General features: G+C 40.0%; 1 protein-coding gene across 5 annotated transcripts in view; it reads right to left on the bottom strand.

Annotated features, from left to right (window-relative positions):
• Nucleotides 1-22,341, bottom strand: part of NRCAM (neuronal cell adhesion molecule) — a 299,432-nt gene extending 277,091 nt beyond the window's left edge. For 2 of the 5 annotated variants that reach the window (XM_074340564.1, XM_074340572.1), the window contains exon 1: nt 22,202-22,341. The gene's annotated coding sequence lies outside the window, so the exon portion shown is untranslated. The remainder of the gene's footprint in view (nt 1-22,201) is intronic. The other 3 variants (XM_074340545.1, XM_074340574.1, XM_074340573.1) reach the window with 3 other exon arrangements.
• Between the last annotated feature and the right edge of the window lie 718 nt (nt 22,342-23,059).

Genomic DNA, 23,059 nt, shown 5'->3' with positions numbered 1-23,059 from the left:
CCAAACTGGGAAAAAAAATATCCGTCTGCTGCTGAATATGTAATGTGGCATCTCCATACAATGGAATGCTACTGATACATGCTACCACATGGAAGAACCTCAAAAACATTTTGCTAAATGAAAGAGGCCGATACAAAAGATTCCAAATTGTATGACTCCATTAATATGAAATGTCCAGTAAAGCCAAATCTGTAGAGAAATAAAGCAGATCAGTGTGATTGCCTTGGGCTGGGAGAAGAGGCTGAATGCAAATGGCCTCAAGGAAATTTGGGGAGTGATGAAAATGTTCTAAATTAGATTGTGGTGACAGTTGCTGCGTTATTTTCCTATGCTACACAACAAGTTATCACAAACTTAGAGGCTTAAAACAACATACATGTGTTAACTCACAGTTTCTCAGGGGTCTGAACTCCAGGCATGGCTGAAATGCCTCTATCGAGGTATTGGTCAGGCTGCTCTCTCATCTGGAGCTGGGGTCCCCTTCCAAGCTCATTCAGCTTGTTGGCAGAACTCAGTTCCTTGAGGCTGACAGACTTTGGCCCCCCTCTCCATAAATAATCCACAACATGGATGGAAACTTCTTCAAGGCCAGTGATAGAATGTCTCTCTTATGATTATTCCTTTTTAAAGGATTAAGTCAGCCTGGCCAGGATAAGCTCTCTTTCCACTAACTCAAATTGACTGACTTGGGACCTTAGTTACATATGCAAAATTCCTTCAACTTTGGCATATAATGTAATGTAATCATGGGAGTGCCATCCCGTCATATTCACAGGTCCCATGCACACTTTACGGGAAGGTATTATACAGGGAATGTATACCAGGGAAGAGAATTTTAGAGGCCATCTTAAAATCTGCTTACCATGGTTGCACAATTTATAAATTTATTTTTAAAATCATTCAGTTGTGTACTTACCATGGGTTAGTTTTATGATATGTAAATTATACCTCAATTCAGATACTGAAAAAATGCCAAGAAAAAAAAAGTTATCCATAATACTATAATACCACTTATGTGGGCTACATTTTTTTTCCATTAAATGAACTAAGCCTAGTACTATATTTTCTAGGAAATGATTCAACAGAAATAATTTTTTCTACATTTATCGGCCATGCCCTTTATAATTTGTTAAGCCAATTAATTCATAGTAACCACTTCACATGAACGGCAGTCAACTTTTCCACTAGTTGGGTTTTATTCTTCTTTCAGCTTTCTTAGTAATGAATGGAGGCTCACTTAAATTCAAAGACTTCAGATTTTCAAAGAGAGTAGGGTTACCTCCCCACCAGAGTTTCCACTCTCTGATTTCTCCACCAGGGAGTGGCTCCATTTTAAGCATCTCTCAAACAAAGTACAAGCAACAATGTTTAGTCACATGAATCCTCCATTTTGCCAGCTGTGTACTTCCTGAAATTACATTCACTCGGAGGTCAGGAACTGTGAGTTCTGGAGCTTTTTATGGTGTTCCGGGTACTTCTTTGAAGTTTGACCACTCGTGGTACTTCGTGTGTGCTGAACTGCTGCCTAAAACTAAATGTTTCCTAACTTCAGTCCTTTCTGAGACCCTTCAGCCTTTAAATAAGAGCTTGCTGTATAAAAAACACAGCAAGCCTGTGTAATTCTATTTCAGGTGCTATCTCTCAACACCGTGAAGCATTACAGATTCCCTAAGGGGATGCCCAACAATGTCAATTAGATGGTTATCTTGCAGGTTTGTTGTTCTTAAGATGAAACTTAACTGTTACCATGGAAATAAAACAAAAAGAGTTGTCCATCCTGGAAAATAAAAACTGCTTAGAATTCTTATTCAAGGGTTTTATGCTAAAACATGGAATAAACTCTTCTGCATAATTTGTTTTTTATAAAAATAAAAATTTTCCCTGGGACTATGCCAGAGTTATCTTATTATAAAACACATCTTATTATGTAACAAATCCACCAATGTATAAGTAAATTTTAAAAAGTAATAATTTACATATTTTTTTTAATTAGGGTTATTTGCCTTCTGCAATCCTATTGACAAAAATGCCCACAATACCAGGTCATTTGGAGAACATTACAAGCTTTATTCAATTATTCAAGGATGCAGCCCCATCATTAGAATGTGCTGTAATTAGACTATGTATATTACCTAAATAGCATCTTCAGGACATGGACTGATACTCTTCTGTACACAACGTTCCTAAGTGAACTGAAAGTTTCTCTTTGAAGTTTGGTTCATAATCTATAACTTACAACATGCAAAAACTAAAATTCCATTGTTGTCATTTCTCATGGCAGGAAAACTTGTTGCTTATAGGAGTAAAAACTAAGGGACGGGGGTCAGACTCCTTGGGTTCTGCAATTAACCCTTTACTTAAACTCCTTAAGCCTCAGTTTCCTCATCCATAAAATGGTCATAATAGCATAAAGCAGCAATTGGCAAACTACAAATTTTTGGCCCACTGCCTATTCATGCAAAGCAAGTTGATGGGAACATGGAAATGCCCATTTATTTACACATTGTCTATGGCTATTTCAGGAGAGACTGCCTGACCTACAAAGTCTAAAATATTTACTATCTGGACTTTTACAGAAAAAATTTGCTGGCCTCCAACATAATAGTTGTCATGAAGATTACATGAGATAATTCATGTAAGGTGCTCCGTATAATTCAGGAACAAATACATATCATGGGTTATTATTTATTAACAGAAAAAGTTATAGAATCATTGTGATCTCCTTTCCTAAAATTCAGAGATGTCGTTGTATATTCTACCTCGGGAGCTGACTGCCCGTGAAGCAATGCCTGGGGATCAGTGGGCTCTGTCCCTTTTTTTGACGGAGGTGGCACTGGTGGTGTGATGGCAGGCTGTGAGGTGCAGCTGTCAGCGCAGGGCAGTGAGCCCAGGGCCACAGACAGCAGCTGCCACAAGTCATCCATTTCAAGTAACTGATACCCTAACCATTCCTTGATGGAGGCCGTCTTGGTCACAGGTGTGTGACACATGCATATTCATCACTGGCCTCACTCCTAACGATGCAGGCGATTAGAGGAGGGCTGAAATTATGCTGTGACCACAGCAGAGCCCACGTCCATTTTCCCTGGAAGTAACTGCTTTCCCAGGGGGTATTCTGCTTGTCCAGAGTAGAAAATAAGGGGAGTGCGGTCTTGTAGATAAAATTTTCAAATGTGAGTTTAATGTAACAAAATCCAGGCTAACAATTTAAAATAATAAAATGGATCGAAAGCTGGTAATTTATCCCAGAACTGGCACTGCTAGACCTCTATTAATACATTTGTGAATATACTTTGATCAATACCAAATGTCACAATGGTTTCCATAAATGTTTTAAGCCATCTTCACAAAATTGTCTTGCAAGGCAAATATTTAAAATAATCTAAAGAGTTTACGTGGAGAGAGTGATTTTCAGAAGCAAACGGCTGCCTGTCTTCTGCGCTTGTCTAGGGCCCCGGACGCTTCACTCCGTCAATCTGCACCTCGCTCCCTGCATGGTAAACAAGCTGTAAGAACGTGCAAAATTAAAACACCCAGGATTCCAATGACTTCCTGCTGGATGCCATGGGATTTCATTGGTCCCACCTGACTCGAGTCCATAGCAAGGCAAGAACATTATCACCAGGAGGAAACCCCAAATCAGCAAATGGTTCACATATTAAAATGGAATTACTGAATCATACAAACTCAGAGTGTAAAGTCCTCAGTGCTCATCTCAAAAACCTTCCTACAGATCATCTCATTGTTTTTATTTAAAACAATTGGGCCCTTCTTTGGATGTGGCAGCTCATTAGACGCCATGCACAGCACATTCATTGGTAAGGCCATTGCCATGAAGACAGGTAAGGCTGTGGCTGGTGGAAACGAAGAACAGACATTCACACCAAGTGGCCAGACGTCATCATCATTAAGGACCAACCAAAATGCTTTGAGTTTTCAGCTCATTCAAACTAACATTCAAGTTGATTAAAAGCACTTGGCAATCCTGCTTCTTCAAAAGATGGAGGTGCTGCCTGATGGTATTTAGCTGCAAAATTCTCCACAATGTCATCCTTCATCCTGTCCCACTGAAGTGGCATTCACATGGAAGCATCTGGTAGCTCATCCAAGCCTTCACTTTCCTCAGCATGAGTCAACCTCAGCAATCAGACCACTTTTCAAGTCCAAAGACACCTTCTGATTGGCAAGAACAACAAGGCACCTGCAGAGACTGCCACAAAATAGACCCCCTTAAGTTCCCAAGTGATGACAATTTACACTTGAGAAAGGCAGCCCAATTGGTTTACAACCAAAACGAGTAATCAACTGATTAAACTACCAACTTCATACACCGTCTGGTTAAAATAAGTACTCTCCCTGCCATCCCCAGTATTTCTGTGCTTTAATTCTAGGTGTAGAGACTTCCTATATAACTGATTTATATACACATACTCCTTTGGTACACAAAGTAGACACTGATGGACACAGATATAGATACAGACATCTGAACATATTTCAAGTCCGAGATCAAGGTGTCAGTAGGGTTAGTGCCTTCCGAGGGCTTGAAGGAGAATCTGTTCCACGCCTCCCCCTGCTTCTGGTGGTTTGCTGGCAATCTTTGGCATTCCTCGGTTTGTAATCTCTGCCTTCATCACCACATGGCTTTCTCCCACTGTGCCTGTCTCCAAATGTCTTCTTTTTATAAAGACCCTAGTTGAATTAGGGCCCACTCTAGTGGCTCATTTTAACTGTAAAGAACCTATCTCCAGATTAGGTCATATTCTGAGGTACTAAGTGTTAGGATTTCAACATAAATTTGGGGGGACATTATTGACCTATAACACATTACGATTTCTAAAGCTCTGTGTCTACACCCATGTCAGTGATGACTGCTATTTTTTCAGCTTTATTGAGGCATAATTGACAAATAAAATTGTCAGATACGTAAGTAGAGGTGATTTGGGATATGTATACATTGTGAAAGGATTCCCCCATCTGGTTAATTAACACATCCATCACCTCACATATTTATCTGTTTTCCCCCCTTGGTGAGAACATGTAAGTTCTACTCTCTTAGCAAATTTTAATTATACAATACAGTGTTATTAACTGTAATCACCATGTTTTACACTAAATCCTCAAACCTTATGCATCCTCCAACTGAAATTTTGTACCCTTTTGTTAACCTCTCCCTATTTCCCTGCCCCCCAGTAACTGGCAACCACTTTTCTCTTTTCTATGTGTTTGACTTATTTATTTTTTTTAGATTCCACATATAAGGGATACCACACAGTATTTGTCTTTCTCTGGCTGGCTTATTTCACTCAGCAGAATGCCCTCTAGTTTCATCCATGTTGTCACAAATGGCAAGATATTCTTTCCTGTCATTGAATAATATTCATATATAGGTGTGTATATATGTGTGTGTGTGTGTACATATATATATATATATATATATATATATATATATATATATAATACATCATATATCACATATATTATATCATATATCCTGTTTTCATTTCCTTTGGATATATACCCAGAAATGGATTGCTGGGTCATATAGTAGTTCTGTTTTTAATATTTTTTAAGAACCTCCATACTATTTTCAATAGTGGCTGTGTGGCTACTATTTTTTAAAATAAATTTTATTAAATTTATTGAGGTGACATTGGTTAATAAAATCATGGAGGTTTCAAGTATACCATTCTATAATACATCATCTGTATATTACACTGTGTGTTCACCACCCAAAGTCAAGTCTTCTTCCATCACCATATAAGTGTGGCTACTATTTTTAAGTACCAATCTCTTCTCTGAGGTGCAAAGGAACAGAACATAAACAATGATATATACATAAACCTGCGCATAAGTCTCATTGCATGTGTTTCTCTTTATATCAACTTTCTAAGTGAATGCAGCTTGTAAGCTGGATGAATTTAATATATTAAAACGGTTTCATGCTTTATTGGCTTGTGGGGTTGCTAGTTAGTCATGGCTGACACAAAAAATTACTGATTGTCCTCTTGAAATATATGAATAGGATATGGCTTGAAATAAAACAATTAAATTTCAAAAGACTATTACATTGAATATAACTGGAAAAGAAGTATTTGCTGAATTTACACCCTTTTTAATCATATTGACTCACTATGACATTCACATATATATTATCATTTGTTGAAGGTTAAGAATATAGTTTGTGTTTTTATAACAGTCCCCGCATGCGGCATCAAAAGAGTATTAATCTCTCAGATTGCAGCATGAGACAACTTCATTTATTCAAAATCAAGTAGATATAGTTGTTCCTAGGATGTAAGATACATACATATCTCTAAGGCAAATTTGACAGAATATTATGGTGAAAAAATTGGTAGGTGCTTTCTTCCTAATAACATAGATTGACGTCATCTTTCTCTCAGCACTTTCTTTTTTATCATCATTTCTCATAGTGACATACTCTTGTGAGGTGGGGCTGGATGTTGAGAAAATTTATGTTTTATCTTCAATATCTAACTAAAGGAAGATTAAGCAACTTTTCAAAGCCATACAGTATACTGAGGTTTCTTAGTGTATGTAGAATAGCCTGGTACTTCTCAAAATTTCATTAATTCCAAATTTCACATCAATTTTTTACTCTAGGTGTCTCTCAAACCTGGCACCACTGCCCTGAACCCAACCCCTATAAGCCACTCACTAGTTGGGAAAGGCCATCTGTAACTCAGCTCACACCTTAGAATATAAAGAAAACAACAAATAGGAGTACTTAATGAATGACCAACCCAAACAGGAGAAAGTTCAGTTTTTAAAGCTGCACCCTCAGCACTTCTGAGGCTGGTTTCACACACCAGCCTTTACACTTTCCATTTCAGGCCTGTATGCCTGACTTCTGATTTCTTTAAATTCAGAGGTTGGAAAGCAATCTCAGAAAGTGCTTAACGCAATCAGTGTGCAGCCACCCGGAGACCTCCAGAGGGAAATGAAAAGTACCGTTTCAGACAGTGACAGTAAGGGAAAGCCTTGTGCAGAGCCTAATTCATCTGCCATGAGCAAAGGTGGAAAATTGCAGAGGAACTCTGCTAGGTCACCACAACGTCATTTAGGGCTCCACAGCAGCAATTTAAAGAATGGTACCCTTCTGGATTGAACGATTTCACCTGCCTGCTCAAGTACCAGGAAGCAAATTACAGTCATACAGAATCCAGCATGAAATTATGAACGTTTGATTTCTCATGGTTTAGATTTCATCTGTGTCTTCAAACCAGGGCCAAGGAACAAATTCCCCATTTTTCTCCAACAAAAAATCCACTTGACATTTTGCAATATTCTCGTATCTGGTCATTTAGTTTTACATTCATTTTGTTCATCAACTATGGAGACTCTTGCATACGTACCACAGGCGCACTGACAAATGCAGCTCAGGCTCCCCGTGGAGCAAAACAAGGACTGGACTTCCACAGTTGGAAGCCTAGAAAGCTACCTGAATTCTGTTATGAGCTGGCGAAAAATGCCAGGATCACCTGGGTGACTTATCTGCTTTTCTTCATCGTGAGAGACCTGGCCTCTCAGTGTTAGCTAGAGAAAATATCACAGATTTTCATGAAATTGAAGTAATTTTCTTCATTTGTCACCTGTCCATCTCTTTACTGACTTTTTTTACTTTAGCCTTATTTGTTTGGGTTTCACTTGGTATCTATTATGCTACGATGCTCGTTCAGTAGATAGAATAGTCTGTCAATTTAGCTATCCCTGAACAGTTGTTCCTGATTGAACTTTGAAACATTATAGCTCACTCATCATATAATCCTTGTGCAAAGCAAAGAATCCCGTTGAACATGAATAATCATCCCAAATGTTTGGCAAGTTCACATTTTCATATATCTAATTTTCTCTGTGTATAAAGGAACAAAATAGCTGGAGAGAAGAGATGATTTGACTCAGAAGTTGACTATCTTCAGCTGAAATAACTTTAGCTTTGACTCAGTAAATTTTTCTCAATGCCTTTGTTTTCAATGTAAATGTATTATCATATTTCATTTTTGAAGAATGACTTCCGAGTTATTTCTATTTTATGACATCAAGTTACTTCAATGACCTAACATACCACAAAAAAGAGTCTCTTTAAAATATTTAGTATTGGATGCTATGAAATGGAGATTGTTCTCCATTAGTCAAGCAATTATCACAAACATTTTAACTCTCTCTTTCTTCTAGATTTTAAGTTACTACCTTTATATTGCCCTGTTCTTTCTCCTCATTATTTAAAATTTCTCTCGCTCCTGTCTTCTATATAGGACAGCTCTCCAGGATGTCACAATTCTCATTACCCACGGAAGCTCCCCTCCATCTAAATCCTTCACACTCCCTGAGCTCTACTCCTCCAATCCCAGTCCCAGCAGTGAATCAGACTCATGTCCTGCTGTTTAATGAGTCCCCTCACAGTTCTAGGACAGCAATAAACCCTTGATATATTTAACTTCCACTTAATTTTGCAACAAGGTAACTGTTACTAGAAATACATACATAGCCATGGAGTTTTTAAACCTTATTCCAACTATTAAAATGCAAGTTACCTTAAAATTTGTGAGATATACAAAGTATACTGTGTAAAGAAGTATTCCGTAAAAGAAAACTTACCTGGAAAATAAGCCCTAGCATGATTTTTCAGGATGACATCCCCTGAACAAAAGCCCTAATGTGTTTTTTGGAGCAAAGCTTAATATAAGACCAGGTCTTATTTTGGGGGAAACACAGTATGTCACAATTTACGTAAAATACACGTGATATAAGTTAATATAATCAATTCTGAAGTAAAATCACTTTTGTTTATATTACAACATATCACAGTAATTAATAGTATTGATTACCTCTGAATTTCTACTTTACTACTTTGTTCACATTATTGCCATGTCAATGTTATTTCCCTAAAAATAGAAATAGTCACTTCAGTGTACTAAATGCATTAATGCTATCAAACTTTTAGCTATCATGCCACTAACATCAGAACAAAAGACTACGCCATCAAGTCATTTAAGAGGTCAGAGACACCAAAGCAAAAAATTTCCAATTGTAGTTTTATGGAACACCAGGAAGCATTTCAAATTACCCCAAATTATTTTTCATTTCTCTCACATTCCAGTACCCTCGACTTCCCAGTAGCTATTTATGTAATATTCTAGTTATGCACACAGCTAACTTCTCTTTCTGAAACGTTTTCAATCAGATGCTGCCCACCAAATTGAATGGAAAACCATGTGTCATATTAAAAATATAATAGCAAATATAATAGTGATGGACTTCCACTGGAAGCAGAAAGCTGAAATCACTGTTCGTAAATATACTCATAAAGGAGAAAATACTGGTTAGTCAATATTCAGGACAGATTTATCTTGTCGTATATCAAAACAATCTGTGTTCAATATCAAAACACTGTAATGAGATTTTACAAAGGCAGCTGATTGGGCATTGCTGTATTTATTCAACTAGATGCTGGAGGCAAAAGCGGCAGAACAGTCAGAAGACGATTTGCAATGTAGTTAGGGCTGACGTGCATTGGAGCCAGACGCAGGGGCCTCCCCTTAATTCACACCATCCACTGTCTTAATGCCTTGTACAGCATCAAGCTGCACTTCCTACAGTTTTAAAACTTTTGTCAGTTAACTAGATGTTTACCAAGGGCCTCGCTTGGGCACTCAACACTTCGGGTACGCCTTCCAGCTCTATGTACGTTGTTCCAACACCATCTGTCACTTAAGCTTCCAGAGATTCAAAAATTTCAATTCAAACTAATCTACTCGGCACTCAAACTGAAGCTATAATTCAAATTTCGACATGAAGCTTGAATTCCTTTTCAGTGTTCTTCAACTTTGACCCAGCTCCCCCTCCTTCCTTCACTGAAAGGGGCCAAGACAACAGCCCAGCAAGTGGGGCAGGCAAAACAGGCCTCCTTTGTTCACTTTTGTTCTTTCAGCTCTCTATTGAGGTGAGGGACTGAAAGGCACACAAGGCTTTGCAAGGCAGCAGTACACCAGCTTCCTCAAAAACCAGAAAACTCCAGGAGGAAACTCTTTCGACAATCCGTTTTACCTTAAGGCATAATTAATGGAAGAATAGTACTTTCCCTTTCCCTTGAGAGAGAATGTGTTAATGGTGTTCTACATGAGTTTGTAATGGTTGTCAAAAATGTATTCTGTAAGTCATACCAGTCAAATGCCAAGGGCATCGAAAAGTGGCATGAAATTAGCTTTAAAGTTGAAATTTGGCGAAAAGATCACTACACACTGAATACATATACTGAATTTTTAGAATGCTCTCAGCCCACTTGAGAAAGATAAATCAAATTCATTGCATATTACACAGTAGAAGACCTCCTACAGGATTCCCTGGGATTGCCCTGGGAATATATTTTCCTGATTACAGTGGGTTTTGAACTAATATACCACACACAGCATAAAATTTAAATATACACATGAATGTATACATATATATTCAAAATATTCTTTCCAGCTCTTCCTATCCACATTTCATTAGAAGAATTTTTAAAAGATCATTTTCATCTGACAGTAACTGTCATTTTCATTCTCATGTGAATTAAGCAATGCTTTATAAAGTACGGGGCAATATGGAAGAAAATCAGAGAGCACATAAGACGAGATTTATGTGTCATTCCTGTTTTTAACCTGAATAAGCCTTTTGGACAGTATGTGCAGAAGCTAAGCATTAGTGTTTGTAGATGTGTTCCCTTTACCACTGCCATTTCTTATATTCACTAGTTTTTTAGTCACTTGAGGGAAACCCTCCATCAGACTTTTAAAAATTACCTTTTTCTAATTTGAAATTCCTATCTTTTAGGCCAGTAAAATAGGTCAATTACGTTGACACCACATCTTTTTTTTTTAGCTCAATAAGGAACTATAATTGGGTGGTAAGGGTTTGTGCTGTCATCTTTGAAGACTCAAATGGTGGGGAGAAATGCCTAATGCAGACCTAGAATTTATAACTCCAGCATGTCTCTAAACATCCAGCACAGGATATTCTTATCTATTTCTAGATATGAGGCAAATTTGCTCTCGATATGGGTTAAAATAATGTCATTTTTTTCAGTAAAATAAAAGCATACTAACATTTAATATACTCTAATAGCAAAATCACTTAGCGAGAGTACACTACAGACATATATATGCTCTAATTCAACACTTGAAAAAAATAACACGAATGTATGTTTCTTATTTTGGACAATGACACATATGCTGCACAGCATCTATTTCATGCTTTGCACAAAGTATGGGGCCAATGAATACTTGTTAAAAACAATACATCTTATAAATAAAGTTAAACTGATAAGTTAGGAAACATTATGAATGAATTGTTCATAATACATAGTAAATTAATTTATAACTTTAAAAAGTAACAGCTATAGAGTTCTTGACACCTATTAGGATGGCTATTATCAAGAAAACAGAAAATAAGTGTTGGTGAAGATGTGGAGAAATTGGAGCCTTTGTGCACTCTTGGTGGGAATGTGACATTGTGCATCTACTACAGAAAACAGTATGGAGGTTCCTCAAGAAATTAAAATAGAACTACCATACCCCGCTTCTGGGTATATGACTAAAAGAATTTAAAGCAGTGACTAAAAAACTATTTGTACACCCGTGTTCATAGCAGCATAGTTCACAATGCCAAAAAGTGGAAGTAGCCCAATTGTCCATTGGCAAATTAATAAAGTTTATTAATGTGGTATGTATATACAATATTATTTGGTTTTAAGAAGGATGGAAATTCTGACACATGGATGAAACTTGAAGACATTTTGCTAAGTGAAATAAAATAAGCCAGTTACAAAAGGGCAGATACCGTATGATTCCACTCATATGAGATATTTAGGGTAGTCAAATTCATAGACAGTAGAATGATTCTCGCCAGGGTTCTGGGGGAAGGAGAATGGGGAGTTATTGTTTAATGGATATAAAGTTTCAGTTTGGGAAGATGAAAACTGTTCTTGAGATGGACAGTGGTGATGGTTACGTTCTTGAGATGGACAGTGGTGATGGTTACGTAACAATGTGAAGTATTTAATGCCACTAGACTATACAGTGAAAAATGATTAAAACAGTAAATTTTGTCATATATATTTTACCACAATAAAAAGTAACTTAGCAAAAACATCACATTTCCTATAAATTTATTTTATTTTCTCCCCCATTTAAAGAGAACTTGATATTGAAAGAGTTATAGTTGCTAAAACTGGAGGTGGAGCCATTCCCATATTATCTACATATAGCCCTCAGGTTTTGAGAGGGAAAATAAACATTCATCAGTTCATTTTGAAACATTATCCTAGTCTTAGAAATTTCAGCTTCTGATGCCAGTAAAGACTCTTTAAAATTAAAGGGGTTTTCATTTGCCTGGGTCACAAAGGGTTAAATAAAATATGCCACTGGATTCTTGCCCTTGGCATACCTAGATGCTAGGAGATACCTAGCATCTCCTCTGTCCTCACCTGGAAGGAAGGTCATGACTCCTTCAGGTGAAGAAGCAAGAAACATAAAAGGGAAATACATCTAAATGTAGTTAGTAATTTTCAATCATTTTCATTTTCCTCTTCACCAATCATCTCAGCAGTTGAAGGATAACTTCAAGCAGACTTTGAATGCAAAAATACAAAAATTCCTAGAGAAAATATAGAAGATCCAAGATGGCGAAATAGGTAAACACTGTGCCTGATACCTCCCATGGTCACATTAAAGTTACAACTAAATTATAGAACAATCAAACTTGAGAATCATCTGAAGACTAGCTGAACAGAACCCCTATAACTAAGGATATAAAGAAGAGGACATATTGAGACTGGTAGGAGGGGCTGAGATGCAAAACGGGCTGATCCCAAACCCACAGGTAGTGGTGGATCACTGGGAGGGCACCTCAGCAGCAGAGGTCTCCCTGAAGAGTGAGGGGTCGCAGTCCCACACAGGGTTCCCCAGCCCAGGGGTCCAGTATCAGAAAGAGGAGTCCCCACAACATCTAGCAATAAAAATCATCAAGAATTTCATCCATCGTGGTGAGAAGGTGGCTGTAAACCCAGACGTCCTCTTAAAGGTCCCATGCACAGACTCACTTGCTTGCAAGCACTGAACCTGGCTCCAATGGAGGGGCGGCAACTCAAGAGACACTAGGGACATACAAGGAAAGACTGAGTTGTCTAGCTTCAGGGAGAGGGCTAGAGGGACAGCTACCATTATTCTGGTGTGAAGCCCTCTTCACATGTAGCCTACAGGTGGGCTCCATCTTTTCTGTGTTGAACCCTCCCTCACAGGACAAAATGTGAGACCCCACTGGTCTGGTAAAATCCATTTGCACCCCACCTTGGTGACTCCCTTGGACCCTGCCCCACCTAGCTAGTGCTGCAAGCCCAAGGCACTCACAGCTTCTGGGTGGCTGGCCCTGCTCCACAAGCTGTAGGTGGCTTCTACAGCAGCGAACACTCTGTGGCAGCCTAGGAAACTTTCAGTGGTGAGCGGTCAGCCACAGTTCACACTGCAGCCTTTCTGGGATGGCTCTTGGAATTCTGCAGACCCAGCACAAGAACTGAATCTGCATTAACTTTATAAAAACCACCAGCCCCACCACATGACTCCCTGGAAGCCTGCTCTGCCCAACTTGGGCAGCATCATGAGGGGAAATTTCAGCAGTAGGTCAATTGACCCGGTCTGCACACTTAAGAAGTCTCTTTCAGCAGCTGAGCCTTATGGGCAGGCTGCAGGTGGCAACAGGTCTGGAGGGCTCTGAGCCTTTTTCTAAGCTGCCCCAAGCCCAATACTGGTGGCATCTGGTCTCAATTCAAAGCGAGGCAATCCCCACACTCCTCCAGATCCAGCACAGGCAGCAACAAACTGCAGAGAGCTTTGTGCTCCTACCAGGTAGCCCCGGGTTGGTCATAGGAAAGGCTGAAATTGGACGCAAGGCAACTCCTCCCAAGAGACACCAGAAACAACACACCCAGAGGCTGGCCTCAGACCACAACAGAGCGCTACCGGATTAGCCTCAAAGCAGCATACCCAATGGGTAGTCTCAACAGGCACAAAAGCCCTCAGAGGCAAATCTCCCTGTAAGGGGTCAGACCCACACAGAAGCTCATACGTTGTAGGTATAGCCAGTCCTCACAGCCAGTAAGCCCAAGAGTCAATCCCACCCAATGACATGCCAAAAGCAATCAAGGTTCAACTATAACAGAAGAATATAAACAACACACATAGGGGCATTCCTGGAATACAAGCTCAGGTGATCAGGGAGACAGATTGTGCCACTGGACAACATAGGACACGTACTACAAAAGGCTGCCTGGCAAAGATTGAGAGACATAGGAGTTGTGCCTAATAACAAGAAGCAAACACAGAGACAGCAGGATAAGGAAACAAAGAAAAAAATCCCAAATAAAAAAACAAGATAACTCCAGAAAAACAACTAAATGAAAGGGAGGCAAACAACCTACCAGAGACAGAATTTAAAGCACTGGTTATAAAAATGCTTAAGGAATTTAGTGAGAACTTCAACAAAGAGATAGTAAGCATAAAGAAAGACATAGAAACCATAAAAGAGAACCAGTCTGAAAGAATAAAGTATCTAAAATGAAGAATACACTACGAGGAATCAACACCAGATTAGATGAAGCAGAGGATCAAATCAGCAATTTGAAAGACAAGGTAGCAGAAAACACCCAATCAGAACAACAACAACAAGAATTTTTAAAAAAATAAAAGAAACAAAAAAATAGTTTAAGGAACTACTAGCACAACATCAAGCATAACAACATTCATATCATAAGAATACCAGGAGAAGAGAGGAAGCAAGGAATCATTATTGAAGAAATAATGACTGAAAATTTCCCAAACCTGGAAAACAAAATAGACATACAAGCCCAAGAAATGCAGAGAGTCCAAAACAAGATGAACCTAACTAAGCCAACACCAACATACATTATAATTACAATGGCAAAGGTTAAAGACAAAGAGAGAATCCTAAAAGCAGCAAGAGAAAGACAACTAGTTACTTACAAGGGAGCTCCCATGAGGCTATCAGCTGATTTATCAACAGAAACTTTGCAGGCCAGAAGAGAGTGGCATGAAATATTCAAAGTGGTGAAAAGCAAGGGCCCACAATCAAGACTATTCTACCCCTCAAGGTTATCACATAACTTTGAAGAACAGACAAAGAGCTTCCCAGACAAAAAACAAAACAAAACAAAAATAACTAAAGGAATAAGTATTAAAAGAAATGTTAAAGAGACTTCTTTAAGAAGAAGAAGAAAACAAACAAACAAAAAAGATAAAAAATATGAATAATAAAGTGGCAACAACTATGTACCTATCAATCGCCTTAAATTTAAATGGATTCAATGTGCCGATAAAAAGACACAGTAGATGAATGGATAAGAAAACAAGACCCATACATAAGCTGTCTACAAGAGACCCACCTCAGACTGAAAAAACACACATAAACTGAAAGTAAAGGTATGGAAAAAATATTAAATGCAAATGGAAATGAAAAAATTCTAGGGTAGCAATACTTATACCAGACAAAATAGACTTTAAAACAAAGACTATAATAGACAAAGAAAAACATTACATAAAGTTAAAAGGATTAATCCAACAAGAGGATGTAATGCTAGTAAACAGACACCCAACAGAGGAGCACCTAAATACATAAAACAAATATTGACTGACATAAAGGGGGAGATTAATAGTAACACAATCATAGTTAGAGACTTTAACACCCCTATTGACACCAATATACAGATCTCTTAGATAAAAAAATCAACAAGCCTTAAATGACACACTGGACCAGATGTATTTAACTGATATTTTTAGAGCATTTCACCCAAAAGCAGCAGAATACACATTCTTTTTAAGTGCACATGGAACATTTTCCAAGACAGACCACATGTTATGCCACAAAGAAGTCTTGATAAATTCATGAAGATTGAAGTAATATCAAGCACCTTCTCTGACTACAATAGTATAAAACTAGAAATCAATTAGAAGAAAAAAATTTGAAAAACACATGAACAAATGGAGGCTAAATAACAGGCTATTAAACAATTAATGGGTTAACAATGAGATTAAGGAATAAATCAAAAGACACTTTGAGACAAATAAAAATAAAAACACAATGAGTGAAAAGCTACGGGACACAGTGAAAGCAGTCCTAAGAGGGAAATTCATAGCAATGCAGGCCTACCTCAAGAAACAAGAAAAATCTGAAATAAGCAATGTAACTTTACACTTAAGCATACTGAAAAAAGTATATCAAACAAAGCCCAAAGTGAGTAGAGGGAAGGAAATAATAAACATCAGAGCAGAAATAAACAAAATACAGTCTTAAAAAAATACACAAGATCAATGAAACCAAGTGCTGGTTCTTTAAAAAGATAAACAAAATCAACAAACCTTTAACCAGATTCATCAGGAAAAAATAGAGAAAACACAAATTAATAAAATCAGAAATAAAAGAGTAGAAATGACAATGAACACCAAAGCAATACAAAAATAAATAAATAAATAAATACTATGAACAATTATATGCCAAAAAAATTGGACAATCTGAAAGAAATGGATAAATTCCTAATAGCACACTATCTTCTAAGGCTGAATTAAGAAGAAACAAAAAAATCTGAACTGACTGATTACTACTAATGAAATTGAATCAATAATCAACAAGCTCCCAAAATCCAAAAGTCCTGGACCAGATGGATTCACAAGTGAATTTTACCAAACACTCAAAGAAGAATTAACTTATTCTTCTCAAACTCTTCCAAAAATTCAACAGGAGGAAAGGCTCCCAAGCTCATTCTACGAGGCCACCATTACCCTGATTCCAAAGCCAGACAAAGACATTACAATAAAAAAAAATTTTAAATCAATATCCCTGATGAACATAGATGCAAAAATCCTCAACAAAAAATTCAGCAATATATTAAAAAGATCAAATACACAATCAAGTGGAATTTATTCCTGGGGTGCAAGATTGGTTCAACATCTCCAAATCAATTAATGGGATACACCACATAAACAAAATGAAAAATAAAAATCATATTATCATATCAATAAATGCAGAAAAAGCGTTTGACAAAATCCAGCATCCATTTATGGTTAGAACTCTCAGCAAAGTGGGAATAGAGGGAACATATCTCAATATAATAAAGCCCATATATGACAAACCCATAGCTAATATTATACTCAATGGGGAAGAGCTAAAAGCATTCTCCCTAAGATCAGGAATAAGACAAGGATGCCAACTTTCAACATAGTACTGAAAGTCCTAGCCACAGCAATCAGACAAGAAAAAGAAATAAAAAACACCCAAATTGGAAAGGAAGAAGTAAAAATGCCATTATTTGCAGATTATATGACACTATATAGAGAGAACCCTAAAGATTTCACCAAAAAAACTGTTAGAACTGATAAATGAATTTAGTAAAGTAGCAGGATACAAAATTAATATTCTCCAATTTTTATACACCAATAACAAACTATCAAAAAAAGAAATTAAGAAAACAATTCCACTTAAAATTGCATCAAAAAAATACCTAGAAATAAATTTAACCAAGGCGCTAAAAGACCTGTACTTGGAAAATTATAAGATACTGAAAAAAGAAATTGAAGAAGATACAAATAAATGGAAGCATATAACATGCTCATGGATAGAAAGAATTAACAAGGTTAAAGTGTCCATACAACCCAAAGCAATATATAGACTCAGTGCAATCCCTATCAAAATAACAATGGCATTTTTCACAGAACTAGAACAAATAATCCTAAAATTTATAGGGAACCATAAAAGATCCCAAATAGCTACAGCAATCCTGAAAAAAAAAAGAACACGGCTGGAGGTATCATGCTGCCTGATATAAAACTATACTACAAGGCCATAGTAATCAAAACAGCATAGGATGTCTAAAAACAGACACACAGATCAATTGAACAGAATAGAGAACCAGAAATAAGCCCATGCCTATATGGTCATTTAATCTATAACAAAGGAAGCAAGAATGTACACTGGGGTAAAGACAGTCTATTCAATAAGTGATGCTAGGAAAACGGGGCAGATACTGCAAAAAAGAAAAGAAAAGAAACTGGACCACCTTCTTACTCCATATACAAAAATAAACTCAAAATGGATTAAAGATTTAAGTGTAAGACCCAAAACCAAAAAACTCCTAGAAGAAAACATAGGCAGGGAACTTTCAGAATTACTTTAGTAGTATTTTTTCTGATATATCTCCTTGGGCAAGGGAAACAAAAGAAAAAAATAAACAAATGCGATTACATCAAACTGAAATGTGTTTGCACAGTAAAGGAAACCACCAACAAAATAAAAGGACATCCTACTGAACTGAAGATATTTGATACATTTAATAAGGGGTTAATATCTAAAATTTATAAAAATACTTATACAACTCAACACCAAAAAAACAAACAACCCAATTAAACAATGGGCAGAGCACCTGAATAGGCATTTATCCAAAGAGGACATACAGATGGTCAACAGACATATGAAAAGATGTTCAACGTCACCAATTATCAGAGAAATGCAGATAAAAACCACAAAAATTACCTCACACCTGTCAGAATGGCCATCATCAATAAATCAACAAACAAGTGTTTGCGAGGATGTGGAAAAAAGGGAACCCTTGTGCACTATTGTTAGAATTGCAAATCGGTGCAGCCACTATAGAAAACAGTGTGGAGGTTCCTCAAAAAATTAAAACTAGAACTACCATATGGCCCAGCAATTCCACTCCTTTGTATTTATTCAAAGAAATCCAGAATAGTAATTTGAAAAGATATATGCACCCCTATGTTCACTGCAGTATCACTATTGTAAATAATAGCCAAGCTATGGAAATAACCAAAATGCCCATCAACAGATGATTGGATAAAGAAGATGTGATACATATACACAATGGGATATTACTTAGCCATAAAAAGGAATGAAATCTTACCATTTGCGACAACATGGATGGACCTAGAGGGTACTGTGATAAGTGAAATAAGTCAGGCTGAGAAAGACAAATACCATATAATCTCACTTATATGTGGAATCTAAAGAACAAAATTAACAAACAAAACAGAAATCGATTCATAGATACAGACAGCAAACTGATGGTTACTAGATGGGAGGGGGATTGAGGGGCTGGATGAGAAAGGTGAAGGGATGAAGAAGTACAAATTGGTAATTACAAAACAGTCACACAGATGTGAAATACAGTATGGGGAATATAGTGAATAATATTGTAAAAACTGTTGTCGGTGGGTACTTGACTTATCAGGGAGATCACTTCATAAATTACATAAATGTGTAACAACTAATCTGTACACCTGAAACTAATATAAAATAATATTGAATGTCAACTATAATTTAAAAAATAGTCACGGGGATGTAAAGTACATCATAGGGAATATAGTCAACAATATTGTAATAACTATGGTGTCAGATGGGTAATAGACTTATTGGGGTTATCACTTTGTGAGGTATATAAATGTCTAACCACTATGTTGTTTTGTACACCTGAAACTAATAAAAATAGAATTAAAAAAAAAAACTTCCTAGAGAAGAATACTTTAGAAACTCTATATTCATGTTAATTTGTTATTAGTTACCACGCTTTCCAGACGGAAATGGGATGAGACTCTAAAGGCTGCTGACAAAGGCAGCAAATCAGAACTGCTATGGACTGAACTGTGTCCTCCCAAAATTCGTATGTTCTAACTCCCAGTGTGACTGTATTTGGAGATAAGGCTTTTAAGGGGTAATTAAGGTTAAATAGGGTAATAAGAGTGGGCCTTCATCTCTAGGGTCAGTGACCTCATAAGAGGAGAGAGGGAGGGAGGGGCGGGAGAGAGAGAGAGAGAGAGGTCTTTCCCCTCAGCACACACCATGGAAAGGCTATATGAACACACAGGGAGAAGACAGCAGTCTGCACGCAGCCAGACAGCTCTCACCAGAACCCAACCATGCTGGCACCCTGATCTCTGCCTTCCAGACTCTCCAGAACTGTAAGAAAATAATGTCTGTTCTTTAAAGCCACTGAGTCTACAAGATTTTGTTATGGCAGCCAGAATGGACTAAGACAAAGACTTTCTGATTTGATGGTGAGAACCTCAGGAAAAGAGCATGGGGGTCTTAGCAGTTACCTTCAGTGTGAGTGGTGACTGGTAGGAGCCACAAGAAGGCTTTCTCTGATGCTCATAATGGTCTGTTCGTTGTTTAGAGCACTAGTTAGGTGCGTTCAGTTGGTGCAGTTCACCAATCTGTACATTTATGGTATGTGAAAAAAGAATCTGTGTGTAGGAGTATGTAGTATAAAATTAGAATTAATCTCCCCCAAGGACAGGAACTGTTTTGCTCAAGACTGTATCCCCAGTGCCTAGAACAGTAGGCCCTGCGATCAGTAAATAGAGATGAATGAATGAATGAATGAATGAATGAATGAATGAATGAATGAATGAATGAAAGTGTCTCTTTATCAGAAAAGCTTTCTGTGAGGTTCCATTAAATAGCTCCTTTGTACATACACAATATAACATCTGCAGATTCTATTTATAGTCAACCGATCACACAAGGAAAACTACACCAACACAAAAGCATTCTTTGAAATAACTCAAGGAAATTTTCTACAGCCCAGGTGTATACATTACAATATTTCAATAACAGGATATGGCTAGCGTAAAGCACTGCCAACCAAAGCTCAGCCTCCATAGGTTTGTGTTCAGTGGCTACTGTGTCCTTCCCAGGATAGGCCCAGGGAGAGTTCTGGAGCAGCACGAATGCAGCCTTCCCCATTACCCTCGCCTCTATCTCTTGCGAGAGCCTGGGGCGAGGAACGTCCCAGCCCCTCGGAACCGCACCTTATCGCGTCAACCTAGCGGGACCCGGCAGGAAAAGAACGCTTCCCTCTCGGGACAGACAGCTCCGCGCCGGATGTCGCCTGGGCTGAAGCTGCCGTTGCGAAAAGATTGGAGAGAGGCGGGGTGGGAAAAAGACTCCACTGCTCGGCGCCCTCCGCGCCCCGGAGCGTGCCAGGGTTGGAAGATGCAGCCGCGGCCCGGAGCCGGGTAGGCGGGGAGACGGTCCGTAGGGAAAGGAAGTGGCCTGTTCTCCAGTCCCTCTGGCCCAGGGAACTCTCTGGCAGCGCTTGCAGCCGGGTGTACACAGCGCTGGGAGAAATAACGAGTCCCTAGTTCAATCTCTCTGAGCACTGGCAGATGCGGGCGCGAATGGATGAGCCCACGACCTGCCGGGGACCATCGCGCTGCAGCGCCCACCCGCGCAGCGTGCAGGAACCCGTAGTGGCGCCCGGCGCAGATGGCGCTCGCCGCGAGATGGATGCTCCAGAGCCGGCAGTCACTACCGGCTCAACACAACCTCCTCTGTCGCCAGATCCCCCATTGGGAGCCTGGTCAGGGAAGGGGCTCTTCTGAGCCTGCCCAAGCCCGGGTGTACCAGCCCCAACAAGTCCCAGAACACAGAGTCTGGGCGGGGCGCCAGGATCCCGGGGCCCGCACCTGTAGGGCCACAAAGCCCCCGGGAAGCCCCCACCCTGCTGCCCCCCCAGTCGCCCCCAGCTCTCTCCAGGGCGGCGAGGGCGGAGGTCGGCTTGTCCCTGAACTCCCGCGATCGTGCAGGTGCACACCCGAACAAAGCCCACGCCCAGATGTGTCCGCGGGGACCGGCATGTGCACACGCCGAGGGCGCCGGCCCGGCCCCAGCGTTCCCGGCCCGGCCAGCACTGGGGCGTGACCCCCGGCGCCGGGTGTCCGCGCCTAGGAAGCCCAGTGCCGGGCCCAGCAGGCTCTCCAGGCCCAACTCTCCACAGAGAGACCGCCAGGCAGGGCTTTCCGGAACGCGTGGGGCACGGAGGCATAAGTTGGCCACCACCAGGAGGATGTGATGGGCGGCCGCCCGCGCCACTCTGGGCTGCGGTACTTCATCTGTGCCCTCACGCGGGCGTCCGCGGTGAGGTCTGGGGCCTGAGAAGCAAGGAGTTGGCGAAGAGGCTCGCCCTGCCGCGGGTAAGCCTACGCGGCGCGGCCAGCCGAGAGAGCGCTCTGCTGAACCCTGGGCCGGTGTCCCAGTGACAACGCAGGAGCCCCCGGTGCCCTCCTCCGCTCCAGTCGTCGCCCCGGTTCAGGACTGAGTGTCAGACGCGCACCGAGCTACTCACGTTCTTACGCGGTGCCCACCGCTCAGCCCCCGCGCGGCGGCCCGGGAATCCGGAGCGCAAATGTTAGTTCGTGACGAAGCTGTCGCCTTCGGCAGCCCCGCGCTGTCCCTGGCACCCGCGCTTCTGAGGCTCCGACTGCGGCGCGCGTCAGCCGGCGACCTATACCAAGCAGGGCCGGCCCCCAGCCGGCGCGCCCCCGCCCCCGTCTACCCTCCCTCCTCCGGGATCCCGCACTCCCCGCCTCCCCCGCCCCTTCCCCTCTTGGCCAGCCCCTCCCACCCTTGCTGCTGCCGGGGCAGCAAATGGGCTCAGGCCGCCGGCGCCTCGCGGGGCTGGGTGGCCCCTCACCTGAGCGGCCGCGCCACCACCAAGCATCGTCATTTTGCGAGAGTGTGAGGTGGCGGTTGTCGCGGAGAGGGAGGCGGGGGACGGAGGGCGGGAGGGTTCCGCGGAGGGTGGTCGGGATTTGGCTACAAAAGATGTTACAGAAAATGGGTGGTTTTTTAAATGCCACTCTCATGCATTTAGGTTTCTGTGCAACATCTGTGGTTTTATATTAAAACATGCAATTTATTTAAAACTCGCCATGTGGGATGGTTGAGATGGATGTCTTTTTGTTTTTATTTCTTTTTATTTCTTTATTTTTGCACGCGTTCTCTCCAAACAGCCTTCAAAAAAAAAAAAAAATAGCCATCAGCATAGTCTGTCTGTTCGTGGTAGGAATTGGGTGTTTTGGTCCCAGAGAACAGGAGTTGCTTATTTTCCGATTTGGGAGCACTATGGAGAATTGATTGCAATGTAAAACGAGAATGAAGATGTTCTAAATGTGTAGTGTTTTAGCAAACGTGCTGCGGGCTG

This window comes from Rhinolophus sinicus, linkage group LG09 (genome assembly GCF_036562045.2).
Source record: "Rhinolophus sinicus isolate RSC01 linkage group LG09, ASM3656204v1, whole genome shotgun sequence".
NCBI classification, from domain to species: Eukaryota; Metazoa; Chordata; class Mammalia; order Chiroptera; family Rhinolophidae; genus Rhinolophus; species Rhinolophus sinicus.
The sequence above is the reverse complement of the archived record's forward strand: the minus strand, read 5'-3'. Positions and strand labels throughout refer to the sequence as shown.